Here is a 20,543-nt window from a genome sequence, read left to right on the forward strand (position 1 = left end):
AGGCATATATCAGCTGAACAGCTGGGATTTTGCAATATTAATTGCATTACTAATGTATTCAATTCACAGACTTACATTTATGATATAACTCTCATTTTATATTTTACATTAATGTACTATATAATAATTTTACTGCTTTAAACTAAAGTACCAGAAAACTCTGTATGGTTAGGAAAGGCCACAGAAAATGGGACTAGGAAATACTTTTTCTGTTATTTAGAAATATTAATCTTATATATCAAGAAAAGATTTGGGGTCATTTGTACACAGTCACATCCTGAAGTTACTGACATGCTCTCAAGGAAAATAATACTGAATTTGCAAATGTCTTGAGAATCATGAGGGTGATATTAATCAGTCACAATTTGCAAACCCAGGATATACCTCAGAAGGAAAATGAACGTGAATGGTACAGGGGCTGTGGGGGTAGGTGGGGGACTGTACTGTTGAAAGGAGTGATGAGTTGTCTGAGTGAATATTTTACAGGTTTTGTGGAAAATAGTTATAAAAACAAAATCCTTGAGAGAAAAAGGAAAAGTAGTTCTTAGACATTTCACTTGTTCTGTCTCCCCCTCTTTCCCTTTTATTAGTGTTTTATATTATATTTTGCTTTTCTATCATTCCAGACAAGGCACAGGTGCTTTAAAACAACTCTAGTGCTGGCCCCTCCTCAAATTATTTTACAACTAGTCCAACATACAGCATGTTCAGAGACTCTTTGCAAGAGCAAGATAAATTATAAGGCAATTTAGAAATTATTTATAATTTATCAGATTATGTAAGAAATATGAAGAGGACTTGTAGGCATGAAATTATGGAAATGAAAAGAAAACAACTGTCCTTTTAGTTCCCACATCATGGGGAATTTGAATGATGGGATTGAGCACTCTGGCAAAGCTAGCTTAGTGCTCCATGAATTAAACCTCTGGTGCACTTCTAGACTATAAATTATAGGAATGAACCTAGAAATGAAATGATAGTTGATTCCCAGGCAATTCAAACAAAAGGAAAAGCCTAATCTTATACAAATTGAAAAAGCTTTCTTCCCCTTATCAACAGCATTCACAGCAAAAATTTATTTTTGGTTAAATCTAGTGGGGCGACAGTAGTAACAATGAAAGGCATTTTCTTTGGTAAGCCTGATTGGCTGGTAAATTATTTTTATACCATTTTCCCGTTTGATGATTGTGAAGGCCCAGTTTTTGTCAGATTGTGAATAATTGTTTCTTAATATGAGTTCATGAAGCCATTTTCTCACACTGCTCTTTCATAAGGAATGTCTAGTTTTATTCTGATCTCCATCAAAATGTCAAGTTCCTCTAGTATATCTGCAACAGAGTTTTTTCTCAAGCCTGAGAACAGTAGAGAATTTTTTTTTATGAGTATGACTTAAAAGCTGAGATCGCAGTCAGGAAAGCAGATTAGCAAAGTGTTGTCATGCTTTGTAAGAAGTTGGAAAGTACTTCGAGGAAAAAATCATGCTGTAAATAATCTTTTTTTTTTTTCCTCCTCTGTGACAGGCCCATTTGAACCATTGACCCCATCAAATACATTGTCCTAACTCTTTTTTATTCTCTGTGAAATGTTAGTTTCTTTTTAATATAAAATGCGCAGAAAAAAAGAACTACCTAATACCTGTAACTATATTTTCCCTGAACCTGTGATAGACTAATTAAATATGGTTGTTCAGTCTATCTTTTTTCAATTTTTATGTAGTTAACAGACCAGATTAGAAGAGGCATGAAGTATGGTCAATGAGAACCTGCACAAAGGGGCAGGATGTTTATATTTGTCAGCATACTTATCTTACAAGACATCTAAAATGTAGAGAATCACACAGGACTCCTGGTAATAAAGAGACATAGATGGAAACCTAAGTTTCTGGCTGTCAATTCTTTTTTTCCTTTAGATGAGAGGGTTTTGAATTACAAAAATACAAATACCTTTCAACATGTGGCCAGCTTTTCACATGATACTTCTGAAATTCACTTTGATTTTTATTAGTGCTTCTTTATAGAATGAAGAGCCTTATAAAGAGCCCCTGAGTTTCCTATGTTTGTGCAGTTGGGTCAAATGTATTGCACTTGCTTGCAGGAGAAACAGCAGTAGGAAAGAATTAATTCAAATCATGCTGCTGTGTGAAATAAGACATATTTCTTATCATATCTCAGCGAAGGTGTTTGAAGACTTAGGCTGCACAAATGAGCCAATTCTCATAGTTTTTTGGTGTGTCTATAAGGAAAATTTAATCTTCACCATCACCTCATTCCTGGATCTGATTTTATACCTCACTTCCAACACATTCTAGATCGAATTCAAGACATAAAACAGAATATATGTATATGTGTGACACACTGCTGGATACTATCTAAGCAGATATAAAATTATTAAACTGTTGGATGAATAATTTTGTTTACATGTAGGATTCTTCTATAAGCAGAGACACATTATTTCCAAACTGAAAAAAAAAAAACTGACCCTATAATTTTGAGGTTCTTCTGTTTCTTTTTCGTTTTTTATTATGAGAAGAACATTTAACTTGAGACACTTTTAACAAATTTAGTGCCCAGTACAATATTGTTAAGTATAGGCATAATGCTGTATAGCAGACCTCTATAACTTTATTCATCTTACTCATTGAAATTTTATACCTGTCAAACAGCAAACCTTCATTTTATCCTTCCCACCCCCCACTCCCACTCCCTGGTAACCATTATTCTACTGTATGTTTCTATGAATGTGACTATTTTAGATACCTCATGTAAGTGGAAGCATGCAGAATTTGTCTTTCTGTGACTGGAGTATTTCACTTAGCATAATGAGTTATCACGTCACACCTGTTAAGATGGGTATTATTAACAAAACAAAATGAAAGATAACAACTATTGGCAAGGATGTTAAGAAATTGAAATCCCTGTGCACTATTGGTGGGAATGTAAATTGGTACAGCCAGTGTGAAAAATAGTATGAAAGTTTCTCAAAAGACTAAAAATAGAACTAACATATGATCCAGCAATCCCACTTCTGAGTGTATATCCAAAAGAATTGAAATTAGGATCTGGAAGAAACATCTGCACTCCTATGTTTACTGTAGCATTATTCATAATACCCCAAATATGGAAACAACCTGAATATCCATGAATGGATGAAGAGCTAAAGAAAATGTGGTACATGCATGCAATGGAATATCATAGGGCCTTAAAAAAGGAAATTCTGCCATATGCAACAACATGGATGAACCTGGAGAATATCACACTAAGTAATCTCATATCTTTGAGTCGGATTTTGAAATCACTTTTCTTCAGTGTATCTCATAGTGACCATTGCCTGGATCTTATTTCTTCTTGTTTTCTCTTGGTAGGGAGATCATCTTTTATAATCTTTTAAATATATACTAAGGTATGAGTTGTAGCTAATGTTTAATCCAGTTCCCTAATTAAATTACCTCTTCATGACCCAAAAACTTAGTGCTTTCGAGACTAATTTTTGGATTTTTTTTTATGAAGTAGAAAATCCAGCAGATAGTCAATGTGTGAAGAAATCTGTTAATATTTAATACACAATTTTTGTGTTAAATGATTTAATTCTATATTATTTATGGTTCAGAATAATAGTCTGGTCTCCTTTTTTAAGGAGTCAGTCATTCACTGGAATTTCCTCAATTGAGTTAGATGTGATACTGTGATTGTATGATGATACAATTCATAGTAGCAAGACAGGACTGTGAGGACCTCAAACAAGATGTTGATTGGGCTTGGAGGCAGAGAGGACCATTTGCAGAAGAAAATAGTATTTGATGGGTTTGTGGACTACAAAAAGAGGTATTGCTATGAAATCTATTTGAAATATATCACAAAGGTAAGCAGAGTATGAAAGTAGGATAAAGAAAACAAAACTCCTCTTTAAGTAAATAGGAGCTAAATAGCAATTGTAATCCCACCTCCAAATCTAAGAGGAACAGGGTACTAGGAGATACCTCAGACAGAGATCAATGCATCAGAGAAAGGGTAGAGATACAATGAACTTGCATGAGGCAAAATCTGTAATCTTGGGAAGAAGGTAGAAATTCACTAAGGGTTAATTGGGACCCAGAATCAGGATCAGCCCAAACTCTTTGGGGCAATATGATGCTACCTGCCCACCTATTGAATAAATCTTGCTTTGCATTGCCTTTAATAGAGGCTAATATAGATCTGGACCTAAAACAAGAGTTACAAAGTACCAGCTGTGGGAAAAGAAGGAAATGAGGGGGTCAGAATTAGGACCCAACAATATAATGGAACTCATGATATACACATTTGACTTAGAGAAAGTGCTCATGCTCACTAAAAGATTGTGTGGAAAATCCTCTTGTAGCTATAGTTTTTGCTTTCATTGCCCTAATGAAAGAAATATGACAAAAGAGAAGCAAAGGGCTACTTTTGGCATTTTTCAAAGACAATTTTGACTCTCTGTGATTTTTATTTCACATGCTTTTGTTTATGTTCTTGAACATAAACTCCATGTAATGTGTAACTTTAGTTGCTACATTAAAGGTAATTGGAAAGCCAGGAAACGAGAGTTTCTTTAGTTGCTTGGAGGATACTGCTTCAGGAAACCTAGAGAGACAAAGAACTCTTAGTAGATATTCTTGGAACTAAGATATAACTATTCATCTTTTCAGCAAATACTTATTGAAACCAAATATGTGCCATGGGCACTGGAACACAAAGAAGAATAATTTAAACTGCTTGCCTTAAAGGAAGGGTGGTGGAATGGAAAGCTATATGAGTAGATAATTGTAACACAAAGTCAAACAGGCTGCAATATAGGTGTTAACAAAATACAGAGGGAGTTTTAGGAGATAATGGCTGCTTCTGTCTGAGGTCCAGAAGGCAACAGACTAGTGGTTTCTTGGAGTTCACTGAATGAATACAGAAGATACAGGCATTCCTGACAATAAAAACACCTTTGATTCAAATAGGAAATTAGAGTTTTCAAGGCACTTTCAATATATTATCTTATATGCTACGAAGAGTTCATTAATTCAGGGTTTGTCCGCACTTTATAGATGAGGAAACTGGCCCTGAGCAGAAAAGTGATTTACCTAAGCTACCAAAGTAAATAAATAAATGAAATAATAATAATAAGTGGAAAGGCTGGATTTCATAAAATCAGAAAGCTCCCTGGTATACTGTACATTGTTGGTTTTACAAACATACAAATTGAGTCCAAGAGACTCTGACTTTTAATAATTTGGCAGTGCAGCTTCAATATAGTAACAAAGACTCTTTCTAGACCAAACTTTAGACACTTTCCTCTGAGTTCTCTGTTTAACTAGGCCTTGACCTTGGGCCTTATCTTTGGTCTATCTCGTCCACTTGTAGCAAAACTCTCGCTACCTCAGTTAGCCAGAATCCTCTCACCCTCAGTATCTGATGAAATTCCTCATCCTCCACGCTTACTATCTGATCCCCCTGGCCTGCCTTCAGCAACACTCGTGCTAAGTCAATTTTACAAGAATCTCCCTACCCCTGGTGTCTCCTCTTAGTAATTGTCCAGCCACTAAACCCCTCGCTCAGTTCATTGGCTATAAATCCTCAGCTGTCTTTGCTGTGTTTGAAGTTGAACCAGATCTCTCTCCTATTGCAGTAGTCTTGATACCTATTGTAATAATCCCAAATAAAGTCTCTCTTGCAGTTTTAAAATGTGTCACAATTATATATTTTTCTTGAACAGTAGTGTCTAAAATTGAAATTTTGGTTATAAGCCAGTTGAAACCAGGATAATATAGAAGGGGCAATCCTTCTATGAAAACATGTTGGTGCATTTTAAGCTTCTTGAGAGTAAAAATGTTGTATTTGTCTTTAAATTTATATACCTACTACACATAACATGGCACATTCATATAAATGTTTAATAAACATTTGGTGAATCCACGTGTTTGTTTGACAAGTGTATTAATTAATGTATATTTGTTCTTAAAATTCGTCATATTACTAAGAATTTGTTTTCTTTTCATAATCAGTATGTCTTTAACCTATAGTCTTTGTTAATGATTTAATATTAATTTTAGTAAACCCTTAAATATAGTAAAAGTTATTCATGCCTAATCCATTTTGTTTGTTCTGATACAGAAATGAAAAGCAACTCAGCTCTTTCATAAACCGGGCAACAAAGCTAGTGTAGATACTGGAGGAGGGAGTGGCAATTCCCTTTCAATCAGCCTCCAAATGCACTTCCCAGAACGAAACAAAACCACTTTTCTTTCTGCAGTCTCTTTCTTAGATGTGGGTATTTACCTGCGGGGGAAAAAATCTGAGACCTGAGTTTATTTTAACAAATCAAAAAAAGTCAATTCACAATTTCCAAATTTACTCTTTTATCTTACATGTAATAACAGCTGAAAAGAATTATTTATCTCTCACTATGGGTTTAGACCTGTCTAATTTCTATAGGGAATTATATAGAAAATTATAGATCTAGTGCCTGCCCTGGAGGAACTTATAATCTAGAAGTAGGAAGAGAGTAAACAAAAATCAAACATACTTAGAGGCAAAAACAATTTACACTTTTTTACTTTTAGGGGCTCCAGAAGGAGAAGAAATTTGCATTCCATGCTGCATTGGTAACTTTTGGAGAAAAAAAAAATCAGTGCCTTCTTATATATTGCCAGCTTAGTGGATTCTGTGATGTGAGCATTAAAAAAATGAATTTACAAGTTGAATAACAAGGAAACCACAAGAGTACAGGAGATTTTTGGTTAAGATTTCCAAAAAGGAAAAGAAAAGAGACAGACACAAACATCACATTGGTACATTTTTGAGAACCAGGAAGTGTGCAAGTATGGTTCCCCTGGTAACCTTTGTGTAGAGCATATGAGTTAACACAGCAGTTTCCCTGTTTTAATACTGCAATCAAGAACTTGATTGTTTTGTTAATGTGATCATTTGGCATTTCTCCTCATTTTTCTTTTCCCTTGTGCTTACTTTACATTAAGGTCTAAAATCTGGTGGTTCTTAATTTGTCAAAGATGCAAATTTTTGGAAGCAAAAAGAAGAATTCAGGAGAAATTGAGATGATGTTTTAAAAATTTAAATTTTAGAAAGTAAAACATGTTTGTAAAATCAAATTTTCAAAGGGAGCCCAAGATTTCAGAACAATAACAAGAATATTATCCAAATCTTATGTTATCTGAAAAGATAGCTTAAAATAGGAAGCCTAATTTTTGGCACATAAACTGTACTGCAAGTAAGCAAAGCCATTTCTTGTTGTAAATTAAAAATAAAAACAATCAGTATCTTTTGCTGTTTGTTAGTAATGTTGAACAATTAGTCTGATCACTGTTTCCCTTAAAAGTGAAAATTGCCCACTAACCTCTTCTTGGCTTCACTTGTCTCCCTTCAGACTTCTATTTGGGTCCTGTTCACGACCCTTCTTAGCACCTTTGGATCCAAGGACTTCTTAGTCTCCTATCATTCCCAATGTAGTTAAACTCTATCACTCGCATTTTATTTTGCTTTGCTTTGTTTTAACAACCCTCTTGATCTTGTTCTGCTAAGCACTGCTGGAGAAATTCAGGCTAGTTTGACAATCAAATTCTGTGCAATTAGGCCCCTCATGTTGTTCTGCTATCTTTTTATTTATCATTAACTAACTTCCTAAGGCATTTCCTTCAGCAGTTGTTCTCATCCTTATTTCAATTTCCTCCAGCTTACTACCATTCTATTGTCCTCTTCAATCTAAGCAAAGACTTCTTTTTACTTGATTCAAAAGACAGAACTTAAGGAGTTACTTTCCCAAATCCTCTCCTCTTTATCTAAAATCTCTGAGAATTTTGAGCAGATGGTCCCAACAAGAAAAAAAAATGGCATAACCAAATTCGGATAATTCAAGGATGGAGGGTTATTAAAGGGAGTCTTTCCTCCCATCCTCTCACCTCTTGCCTGTTCCTCTTCAGTGCTTGGTAATAAGGCCTATAGATCAGCTTGCCAGCATAGACAGCAGGATGGAGTGTGTGGAGAAATAAATGGAAGATATGTAGCATAAACCTTAACCAATGTTTTTTGTGTGTGTGCCTAGTATAGTAAAATAATCTTTTTAAGCATTAACAAATAAAGAATTGGCCCTGCTCCCAACTTCTGTGGAAGTTCAGAACCTAGGAATAAAGCTGTATGTATCTATAAGTATATAAACCATGTGTATAAAGCATGCAAACAAATGTATATAAAAATAGAATTTAAGATAAAGCAAAGTGTTATAAGGTGGCAACATATAAGATGCTTTGGCATGAGGGAGGTGAGCAAATACTACTAGATGTGAAATCTCAGAATATGTTCATGTAATTGATACCTATAAGAGTGAGGAGAATTTACAAGTATGGACGTAGAGATGGCAGGAAAGGCATTCTCTAGTCAGAGCAGCATGGGCTAAGACAGTAAGATGTGAACACGTGGAGCATATGTAGAAATACATAATAGGCAAGACATTGGAAAGTTTGTCAGGCTGCAGAGGTAGTTTTTGGTACAATTGAGGACTCATGATGATGGAAGCTAAGATACCTGTGCTTAACTGTGTGGCAGGATCATACCAATTAATATTCATTAAGACACTTTATGCAACAGATGCACAAAGCAGATACTATTATCCCCATTTGACAGATGAGGAAATGGACTCTTCAGGCAATATTAAATAATTTTATTAAAGTCACAAAACCAAAAGATGGCTTTCTGTGAAAATGTAATGACATAACAATGTATGTTCAAAGGAAACATAGTGCTTGGCCTGTAGCAGATATGCAGTATCTGTTAGTGACAGTGAAGGTGAATTTTATGTGTCAACTTGACTGGGCTGAGGGTTGCCCGGATAGCTTGTAAAACATTATTTGTGGGTGTGTGCCTGAGGGTTTCTGGAAGACATTAGAATTTGAGTCAGTAGACTGAGTAAAGAAGGTCTGTCCTCACCAATAAGGATGAGCATCATCCAACCTTCGAGAGGCTGAATAGAACAAAAACGGAGGAAGAAGGGTGAATTCGCTCTCTCTATCTGAGCTGGGCATCTAACTTTTCCCACCCTTCAACAGTGATGCTCCTGGTTCTTGGGCCTTCAGACTCAGACCAGGATTTAAACTATTGGACTCCCAGTTTTCAGATCCTCATTCTTGGACTGAACTACACCACTGGCTTTCCTGGTATTTCAGTTTGCACATGACAGGTTGTGCAACTTCTTAGACTACATAATCACATAAGCCAATTCCTATCATAAACAAGTTTTTTTCTATATATTGCTATCTTTATTTCCATCATCTCTCTATATATATCCTATTGGTTCTGTTTCTCTGGAGAACTCTGACTAACACAGTGAACTTTAGCCACCTGAACTATCTTGACTTTTGGCCTTGTAGTAAAATTAATCTGAGAGCAATTTTGGGTGAATTAGAAGTGAGAGACCAGTGCTGTGAGGGAGATGATAAGGGCATGAATGACGATAGTGATGAATGGAATAGACAAAATGGTACAGATTTGGAAATATTGTTGTGATCAGGTTGACATACTTGAAAAGTGATAGGATGCTGGGGGAACTAAGAAAACTCAGGGTGAACAGTAGGAGAATCCCCAGATAAACTATTTTGTGTTGCTCAGTTGCCTTTCTCTAGAGATAGCTTCCTGATATCCCTAATCATCCATAGTTGGCCTTTCATCTCATTGCTCTTTTTGTTCTCATATGGTAAACTAGGATAATTATAAACTGTTTTTATTACATTATCTGAAACGTCTCTTACAGTTAGTCTTAATCCAAGCTCTCATTATTATAGTTTATCTACACTATTGTAATAATCTTTTAAGTATTTTCTTTCTCTTTTCTTTTTGAAACAGGGTCCCACTCCATCACTGGGGCTGGAGTGTAGTGGCGTGATCATGGCTCACTGCAGCCATGACCTCCTGGGGTCAAGAGATCCTCCCGCCTCAATGTCCCAATTAGTTGGGGCTGCAGGTATAAGCCACCACACCTGGCTGATTTTCTATTTTATTTGTTTACAGATGGGATCTCACTATGTTGCACAGGCTGGTCTTGAACTCCTGGACTCATGTGATCCTCCCATCTCAGCTTCCCAAAGTAATGGAAAGCATGAGCCACCTAAGTTTTTTTTTTTAAATTTCCTATTTCTCCTGTAAACATTTACCCTTTTGATTAGCAGATTTTAAAACATTTACAATTTCCTTTTTCCTACAGAACATTTTCAATGGTTCCCAATTAGCTAAAGGATAGGTCAATAATAGATGATACATTGAATTGTTATGTTCCAGTTTTAAAAGATGACATAAATTTCTGTGTACTTTCATGAAAAGATGTTGATGTAAAAAAGCGAGCTGTAGAACTATCCCTGTAATGGCAACCTACTTTTAGACTGAAATAATTTATATGCAGTACCTTTTGCACCTATTTGTATATGTATACATATAAGTTAGGAGAATGTACACTAATTTATTTCTGCTTTAGAGTAATGTTTTACTTTTCTATACATACTTTTTGGTTTTATACAACCTCTTACAACAAATATTTTACTACTCATGTAAAGTTCAAAAGGAGTGACAGGGTTTGGACCTCGCTGAAGTAGGCCATAAGACCCTTATGTGAGAGGCACCCTCCCTATACACAGAGGAAACGAACATCTTTATCTCCAAAAATGGAGAAATGCTAATAGGATCAGAATGAATAGGTCTTGTAAAGTTTCCCTCGGTTCACTACTCTTAGCTCATACCTGTTTTTGTCTTATCACCTTTTTGCAAAACTTTCTGTACTTCATCAAACCTAGCATAAAAATACTCATCTAACTATTTCCTTGGGTCATCAATTTCCTTATGAAGGCTGTTGAGTCTATGAAAAATAAATGTGTATGGTTTTCTCTTGTTAATCTATCTTTTGTTACAGAGTCCCGACAGAGAACCAAAAAGGGTAGAAGGAAAAAGATATTTTTTCTCCCCTACAGTTTCTGGTGATCACAAAGATTGGGGTGTCTAAGATTGGGGTACTCTACTCACTCCAGAAACTACAGTTGAGATCTGACACAACTGAAAAAAAGCTGTCAGAAATATAAATTCTTACCCTGTTTCCTGGATCTCGTTTTTAGTGCCCAGACACATAAGGAAGGTAAAATGTTTGCTTGTCCCTTCCTTTCCGAATTTAGATTTTAAAAAATTTGTAAAAATTAGCTCTTTGAATTGTGACTCAGGTCAATTTGGTTAATTTTTGCGGGGGATACCACTTGGTTATTGATCCTTTCTCTCCCAGGGACAGCTGTTGCTTTCCGGTTTGTCTTGCTTTGTGTCCTGAGATCTTGGCTTGGCTTTCCACCTGCTGGGGTGCACAGGTTGTTGGACCTGTGTTAGCAGGCAGCCAACTGTCTGGTTGGGGGCCGAAGAGTATGGCCAGACAGCAATGTGCGTCACACTTCATTTGTGGCTAATGTCCTACCAGCCTTTGCCAACCCTCAGGGTGTTGTCTAAATCTTTCTTTACTTTGGTTATCTTTGGGAGTGGCTTAGGATTTTGGGAGGGTTGCATCTTTTGCACCCTCTTTGGGGATGCTACTTGCTCTCCATGGTTATGTCATAAAAGACTTACTGGTTTTGATTTTAAGTATCTAGAAATAGGTATACCGTTGGTAAAAGAAAAAAAAGTAAAGAGTTCAATACTGCCGGGAATATTTAGTTTGTTCTGGCTGAAACCTGATAATGCGATATCTGAAAGGATTTTTACTTTCTTGTAAAGAGCTCTATGGTCAGAAGTTGGCCTAACTGGGAGCTGATATTCAAAGCTTGATGGGAGCTATTTTTCTAAAACGTCTGTTCTCTCTAGTTGAGTCTGTTCTTCCCATGGAAACTTCTCAGTCAACTGAAACCCCCTTTTCCACTGCAGTCAACCACTGTTGACTATATGCTTTATGAACTCTGTTCACCTCCTTCTTGTTGGCATAATTTTGCTGAGGATAATTTGGAGCGTCACTGGCTTTCTTTGTGAAACTTAAGATCTCCTGAAAGTGTTTCCTCTAAGACCTCTTCCTTCCCACTGATTTTACTCATTCTTCTTCCTCGACTAACTGGCTAAACTAAGAAAGTCACTCAAATGTTTTTTTTTTTTCTTAAGCTATTGTATCTTAGATAATAATTCATTTTTTAAAAAGCTAGCCATAAGATTGTTGGTAAAATAAAACAGGCATGTCTTCAGGGTTGTCAACATTAAATGTAATACAGACATAGTTTTCTTTCTACCTAGGCTTAAACTCAGACAAGCTGACATTATCATTACTAGGTATTATGAATTACAATACTATAAATCCAACTTAAGAATGAAAGGTACAATAAAAATGAATGGCTTTATGTATGCTTTATGTATGTCAAGCACAGCCATAAAAGAAGGAAAAACAGAAAAAAAGATTAAAACCACATGTTTAACTTTTTAGATTCTTTGCTTCTGTGATTTTTGATATGTGTCTGATTTGTCAACAACAACAAAAATAACTTAATGTGATGGCTAGCTTTGTTTAATGGCTAATGAAGTTTTCATGAGCCATTCAAGTATAATTAAGAAAAAGTGAATTAAATAGATGTAAGTGGAAAAATTGTATAAATGAACTTTTCAACAATAATTATGTTTTATAATGTCTTTTTAAAAATGATTTTAAAATCTTTTTGATAACTCAAAATCTTAAAGCTATACTAAGTGACATTAAATAATGAATATTCATTGAATATTTATATTATTTCTTAATAAAATAATGAAACATTAATTGCTTAATAAAAGTTAAGGTTTATTTACTTTTGGCCTCTTGATTTTTATTGAAGGTGAAAGATATTTGGGTTTTTTAATAAACAATGCCTTCATCACTTTGAAAATTGTATGAGAATACATGCCTCTAGAAATTGTGAAATTGTGTATTCATAAATTTTCTTTTTTTTGTTTTCACCTGCACCAAAGTTTTCTAAACTACTACTAAATGTTAGTATGTGATAGTGTATAATTGCTGACTTCGTAGTTCTCACCAGAAATTAGGATTACTAAGGGTTAAAACTTGTTAAAACTTTAGTCAATCTATATAAATGAAACTATAGAAATAGTAAAGGTAAAAAAAAAAAACCCCTTTGTATGTAAAGAATACAAGAACAATAAGATGTGTTTGTGGTAAGGAAAAGTACTCAAAGTATAAAAGATGTGATCTTTGTTAAAGAAAAAAGAAATTAATGTTGTCCTAAAATAAGATGACTAGTTGTTTCAGAATGAGAAAGAATAAAAGAGTAAGACAGAAACCGAATTAATATTAAGAAGAAAGAAGGTTGTAGAAGGTCTGTGGAAAAGGAATTTTGGAAAAATAGCATCTGTGTAGTCAAAGCCAGTAAGATTGGATGGATTTATTTATAAGATTTTGTAAAAGTTAGTTTCAGTAAGAATAGTACACTGATGTAAAACTAGAATTTGGTTTTCCTTTTTTTAAAAGGACAGTGTTCTTGGATTATTGGTCTGCTCTTAATACAAGATTGTAGAAAGAGTTTTCTTCACCTTTCAAGTAATATGCCTAGGAAATAAAAATTCTGTCTTATTAAAATAATTTCCTATGCTTCATGTTGTCTTTATCAGGTCTATGTTTACTTAAGGAAATCAAGTCCTTTCAATATTAAAAGGGTTAATTTTTTCACATCTGTGTAATTTTCTGTATTTGCCTTTAGAATCTTTTATTGCTATTTTGGTTAAATAGATCACCAAGGTCATATTTAATTGTATTCGAATCTTTTGACATTTTTTGATAAACTTCCTCAAATCAAACTCTAAATAGTCTTTTTAACCTCAAAGTAACTGAGATTTTTCAGAAGGCCTTTGGAAAATTCCCTCATCTTGTAAAAGAGATCTCAAACTAACAAAGTTTATTTGATATGTTAAATTATATGGGAAGCATTGTCAAATAAGAAGTGATGATAGGATTTCTTTAGGTTACATTTACCATGTTATTAATATAACTGTTTCAGAAATTGTATAAAATTCCCAAAACTTTGTCAATACCCTCACTGCTCATCATATATCTGGTATAATGTTATCTGCCATAATGCCAACTGTTATCTTAAAATATGATATGCCACAGAAATAACCAAATTTCCTTGTCAATTACATTATGACGAACTCTCACCAAATCTTTAACCATGGCTATCTTTGAGACTTTTGTCATGCACAGAGAGTTATTGTTTTAATTTGATTCTTATATAAAAGCATTCACTATCAACTATAGGCCAAAATTCTTCATGGAAAAGATTCAGTTTCTGGTAACATTAAGACCATACAAATGGGCTGTCTAAGAATTTCCAGACACTAATCCCTTACTAAAGAAACTGAGGGATTCATAAAACTGTTAACCTGAGATCAAGCAGAACCAGAATTAATTACGTGGAACTGAATGAACTGGTAAGGATGATTATAATTTTTATGATTTTTGTTTGAATCATTAATGGATCTTTAATGTTTTGTTTGCCAGATTTACGGAACTCCCTTCCCTTTTCTCTTAAACTGTGTCTTAACAACAATTTGATAAATTACACCTTTGTCAGAAATCATGAACATTTATTTGTTCTCCTTAACTTATGTCTCCAGAATTTGGAAACTCTTATTGACTATTCTAATTTTCATGGCAATATATTTATTTGCTAAGTTCAATAAGAATTTATTCTCCTCATAATGTAACAGGACTTAATTAGAAACATTGTTTATATTACTAAGGTTTTGATGGGACTGTCTGCTTCTAAGAAACTAGGATTGACTTTATGGAGCCAATACTTACAACGCAATCTTGAATGACCTAGTTCCTGGCTTATAGGAGTCTTAGCCTTACAGATGAGTAGAGAACTGGTAGTCCCAACAATTTTAAAATATAATAAGAACCTTGAGAAGAGAGGTTCATCTTTACATCATTACATGTTCCAGGTACAGTCTGGGATCCAATTCCTGCCTTGGTTTCTTAGTCTTGAGAGGCTTTTAAAAGTCTAAGTCTAACCTATTATTCCTCATGAAAACTTCCAGCAAAGCAAAATAAAAAGATGAGAGAAAGGGAAAAAAAAGCCAGTAATTAATGTTTCCAGTATATTCATCCTCCTTACTAGGTGTCATTGAGATAATAAAACCTGATGGTACTATCTAAAAAGGTCCTGCAAATCTACAATGCTTGATTAAATGTGACCTTGGATATTGATTTAACCAAAATGACAATAAAAGATTCTAAAGGCAAACACAGACACTTCCATACTTTGCTGTGAGAAGTAACCATGACTATGATACCATAACCAGAGATTAATTCAAAGTGCAAATGAAGAAATGAATTGAATTGCAACTGCTATCCTCATTGCACCGTCTAAAGCTATTTCAAGCTCAAGTCTAGAAATCTTGACTGGCTGCCCTCGGGAGTCAGAAACTGGTTAAATAGTTAACCAATTATTAATCTTTGTTTTTCTTTTGTTCCCATAGAAATGCATCTTATTAAATACCTGATTGCTCTTACCATATAGCAGCCGAACTTATGTTGGCAGCTATTCCCACTTACATCACTGCCTCTCAAAATGAGGCATAAATGTTTAACTAGACTGACATGGTTTACCTATGTCGTCATCCAAATCTCATCTTTAATTTTAGTTCCCATAATCTCCACATGTCATTGGTGGAACCCAGTGGGAGGTAACTGAATCACTGGGGCAGTTTTCACCACGTTATTTTTGTGATAGTGAATAAGTTCTCATGAGATCTGATGGTTTTATAAGGGGCTTCCCCCTTTGCTTGGCTCTCATTCTCCTTCCTGGCACTTCATGAAGAAGAACATGATTGCTTCCCCTACTGCCATGATTATAAGATTCCTCCACAGCCATGTGGAATGGTGAATAAATTAAACCACTTTTCTTTATAAATTAGCCAGTCTCAGGTATTTCTTCATAGCAGTGTGATAACAGATTTACACAGTAAATTGGTACTGGTTGTAGTGGGGCACTGCGGTAAAGATACTTGAAAATGTGGAGGCAACTTTTGAACTAGGTTATGGGCAGAGGTTGGAAGAGTTTGGAGGGCTCAGAAGAAGACAGGAAGATGTGGGAAAGTTTGGAACTTACTAGAGACTTGTTGAATGGCTTTGACTAAAATGCTAATAGTGTTATGGACAATGAAGTCCAGGCTGAGGTTGTCTCAGATGGAAATGAGGAACTTGTGGGGAACTGAAACAAAGGTGACTTTGTTATGCTTTAGCAAAGAGATTGGCTGCATTTTGCCCCTGCCCTAGAGATCTGTGGAACTTTGAACTTGAGAGAGATGATTCAGGGTATCTGGTGGAAGAAATTTTTAAGCAGCAAAGCATTGTGGAGGAAGCAGAGCATAAAAGTTTGGAAAATTTGCAGCCTGATGATGGGGTAGAAAAGAAAAACCCATTTTCTGGGGAGAAATTCAAGCCAGCTGCAGAAATTTGCATAAGTAACAAGGAGCTAAATGTTAATCACCAAGACAATGGGGAACATGTCTCCACGGCATGTCAGAGACCTTCACTTTCACCAGCAGTCCCTCTCATAACAGGTGCAGAGGCCTAGGAGGGAAAAATGGTTCATGGGCTGGGCTCAGGTCTCCCCTGCTCTGTGCAGCCTCGGGACATGGTGCCCTATATCTCAGCTGCTTCAGCTCCAGCTGGGGCTAAAAGAAACCAACGTACAATTTGGCCCTTTACTTTAGAGGGTGGAATCTTGGCAGCTTCCATATGGTGTTGAGCTGATGGGTGCACAGAAACCAAGAATTGAGGTTTGGGAACCTTCGCCTAGATTTCAGAGGATGTATGGAAATGGCTGGATGCCCAGGCAGAAGTCTGCTGCAGAGGTGGAGCCCTAATGGAGAACCTCTACTAGGACCCACACAGAGTCCTCAATGGGGTACTGCCTAGTGAGCTGTGGGAAGAGGGCTATCATATTCCAGACCCCAGAATGGTAGATCCATACATAGTTTGTATCATGGGCCTGGAAAGCCATAGATACTCAATATCAGCTGAGAAAGTAATCAGAAGGGTGGCTGTACCCTGCAAAGCCACAGGGGCAGAGCTGCCCAAGGCCATGGGGGCTCACCTGTTGCATCAGTGTGACCTGGATGTGAAACATGGAGTCAAAGGAGATCATTTCATAGCTTTAAGTTTTAATGACTGCCCTATTAGATTTTGGACTTGCATGGGTCCTGTAGAGCTTTGATTTTGGCCAATTTCTCCCATTTGGAATGGGTGTATTTCCTCAATGCCTGTACCCCCGTTGTATCTATGAAGTAACTAACTTGCATTTGATTTTACAGGCTCATAGGCAGAAGGGACTTGCCTTATCTCAGATGAGACTTTGGACTTGGACTTTTGGGTTAATGCTGAATGAGCTAAGACTCTGGGGGACTGTTGGAAAGGCATGATTGTGTTTTGAAATGTGAGGACATGACATTTGGGAGGGGCCAGAGCAGAATGATATGTTTTGGCTGTGTCACCACCCAAATCTTATCTTGCATTGAAGTTCCCATAATCCCCACATGTCATGGGAGGGACCCAGTAGGAGGTAATTGAATCATGGGTGTGGTTTCTTCCATGCTATTCTTGTGATACTGAAGAAGTTCTCATGACATCTAATAGGATTATAAGGGGCTTATAAGGACTTTCTGAACTTCCCCTGAAAAGGATGCATATCAAGCAGGTCATATGACTGTCATGTGAGAGCTGTCCTCCTATTCTAGAGGAAAGGAGCATTCTAGTTTCTTCAGATGGAGAGATGCTAAGAGGAATATGAATGAACAGGACCTATAAGCTTTCCCCAGTTCACCTTTCTTAGTTCAGACTCCATCTCCCATCACATTTTTCTACAACTCTTCATTCTTCATCAAATCTAGCATAAAATCCTTCAGGTTTAACCATTTATTTAGCTTGTCATTTCCTTATGAAGGTTCCTATGTCATGTAGAACTCATATTAAATAAATTTTTGATTTGTGTGCTTTCCTTTTGTTGATCTTTTTTTTTTTTTTTTTGGAGACAGGGTCTCACTCTGTCATCCAGGCTTGAGTCTAGCGGCAGTATCACAGCTCACTGCAGCCTGAAACTCCTGGGCTCAAGAAATCTTCCTGCCTCAGCCTCCTGAGTAGCTGAGGCTACAGGTGAGTGGCACCACGCCCACTGATATGGTTTGGCTCTGTGTCCTCACCCAAATCTCATCTCAAATTATAATCCCCATATGTAGAGGGAGGGTCCTGGTGGGAGGTGATTGGATGTTGGGGGTGGTTTCCCCCATGTTGGTCTCGAAATATTGAGTGAGTTCTCACGAGATCTGATGGTTTTATAAGTGTTTGGCAGTTCCTCCTTTGTTCTCTCTCTCTTTCCTGCCACCGTGTGAATAATGTACTTGCTTCTCCTTTGCTTTTTGCCATGATTGTAAGTTTCCTGAGGCCTCCCAGTTTAATTGACTGTGAATCAATTAAACCTCTTTCCTTTATGAATTACCCAGTCTCAGGTATTTCTTTATAGCAGTGTGAAAACAGACTAGTATATCCGCCTGTTTTTCTTTTAATTTTTGTGGAGACAATGTCTCTGTATGTTGCTTGGGTTGGTCTTGAACTCCTGGTTTCAAGCTATCCTCTCACCTTCACCTCTAACTTTTGTTACAGAGATCTTGCTGAGATCCCGAAAGTGTAGAAGTTAAAAGAACTTTCTCTTCCACTACTGTAGAATAAAACATAAACCTGTTGGCATCTTGGAATATAAAGCCCTTCAAATTCTGAGCCTGAGTTATTTTAGCCGTCTATGCTTACCTCTCTCTATGACTCAGATATCTTATTCTCTGCTTAGCAAATACATGGGCCATTGGCTACAACTACTTTATCCTCACTCACAGATGCCATGACTAATTGCTTATGGCAGTTTTTCCTATTGAGACCGGATATAGCCATATAATCTTTTATGACTTCAGACATCCATTACAGTTAGTCATGGGAGATGGGAATTTTGACAACTCAGATTTATAATCTGATCAAATTGAACTCTTTAATATGTTCTGTGCAATTGCTGCTCTTTCTTAACTCAAAGCCTTTACTTATGCCGTCCCTTCTACCTGAAAGACACTTCTCCCACTATCTCTCTATTGGACCAGATGCTAAAATCTGCCCCACTATGAGGCTTTATTCTCCATGTTAAACATAAGCTTTTCCTCTTTTCTACTTTGTCGGCATTTTTTGTTCTATTAATACATTCACACTTTGTTGCATTATCTTTGATATTGGGGTACACATTTCAAGGAGCAGTCACAGCTTGCTAATGATTTTATCATGCATGACACTTTGCTTGTAATGGATGATCATTAAACACTTGTCAAATTCAAATGTATTTGGGTTTTTGTGTAAAAATATAAAGAAAAAAGTTAACATATAGGTCCTTAAATTGAGCATGCCTGTCATCAGTATTTAAAACAAAGCTTATGTAATCTAGACTTCATAATCACTGTCTGAGTTTATAATTGCTGTTATATTCAACCATTCCATAGTTCTATTGTCAATATTTATATCTGAAGAAGTAGGATACTATTTATAAATACTCTTTTGAAAATTGTTTTAAACTTTCCATAGTTACCTTTGTTAAGAAAGGATATATTTGTTTTTAAGAAGCAATAGAGTCTAGCAAATCTTTAGATTTTCAGAAATAGCACAGCTTCACACAAACTACTTAAAACAATCTCAAAAGAAGAAGAAAGTGACACATTTGGGAAAAAGATAAAGATGAAGATATTTCCAAAAATACACATGGAATTATAATTAGATTTTGGTGATGCTGAGGTGGTTGAATATATGAACATAGTAAATGTAAGTATTACCCCCAAATTATATGAATTAATATAAGCCAAAGCTTTTTTGAGAAATTCTGAAGTCCCACATATAATCTTTGGAAAGCATTTCTTAATTCCTTCTAGGCAGACAAAATTATGTGGTACTTTGTTCAATCATGTGTATAAAAATTACTGAGCTATAATTTAATCTTACTATTACTTATTTATGGGTCAATTTCCCAACTCTTGATGTCAGAAACTGTTTTTGTTGGGTTTTTATTTTTTTAAAAACATTCTGAGTACCTAACAGAGTGTTTAGCACCATAAAGGTGCTTGATAGGTGTTTGTTGAGTCAAAGAATGGAGACTCCCTAGATCTGGTTCAACCAAGTTTCATCTTTCTTTCCAGGTTAAATTCACATATCTAATCTGTGAAATCTCCCTTGCTTTATATTGCAATATGTAACTCACTAAATTCTAATTATTTGCAAGTTTCATCTCCTTCCTACTCTAATCTCCATGGAGGTAAAAACTTGCTTATATATCTCCAGATTCTACCATCATAACTCATAATTAGTAAGTGTTTGAATGAATAAATGAGTAAAATAACAAATTAGTCTGATTTTACATATTGAGCACTCAAAAAGTCTCTTTCAAATAACCTTCTTATATTATCAATATCTATCTTTTAAAGTTACCAATATCTATCTATCTTTCTTTCTATCTT

The sequence above is a fragment of the Pan troglodytes genome, chromosome 10 (assembly GCF_028858775.2).
Source record: "Pan troglodytes isolate AG18354 chromosome 10, NHGRI_mPanTro3-v2.0_pri, whole genome shotgun sequence".
Lineage (NCBI taxonomy): Eukaryota > Metazoa > Chordata > Mammalia > Primates > Hominidae > Pan > Pan troglodytes.